The sequence below is a fragment of the Octodon degus genome, unplaced genomic scaffold (genome assembly GCF_000260255.1).
Source record: "Octodon degus isolate 3935 unplaced genomic scaffold, OctDeg1.0 scaffold00149, whole genome shotgun sequence".
NCBI lineage: Eukaryota > Metazoa > Chordata > Mammalia > Rodentia > Octodontidae > Octodon > Octodon degus.
The window spans coordinates 6,113,726-6,114,290 of NW_004524725.1; positions in this window are offsets into that span (position 1 = coordinate 6,113,726).

Genomic DNA, 565 nt, shown 5'->3' on the forward strand with positions numbered 1-565 from the left:
ATTCAGTTCTATAATTTCCATTTCTTTCCTAAGCAATGCCAAGTCACTCAACTCCTCATGTTAAATGATGCTTGTTTAATAACTGTTTTTAATTTATAGGGCAATTGTGATGATTAAATGAGTTGCATACTTACATCTGTGTGACATTTCACATATGTTAGATGTTATTATGTGACTTTTACCACCTATTTCAACTCATATATGTTTCTTTTTAGCTGAACAACTCATTTGAAACTATAATAACAATATTTCAGAGAATATTTTTAATAATTAAGAATGTCTTTATGATTATCTCCTCTGTAGTACTATTATCTCAACATATTTTGAATTTCTGTACTTTTATTATATATGACAGTTATGCCCCATATTCTATGTTAACATTAGTAGGGCTAGTTTAATATAAATATATTCTAACCCTAATTTTAAAGTTTGATGTTTTATGTACCCCAAATTATATTGCAATATATTATTTAAGACATTATACTTCTGTGTATTATTTTTTGCAGATGTAATGTCATTATTAACACACTGTAGTTCAAATTGTATGTAATTTTTTTTTTTTTTT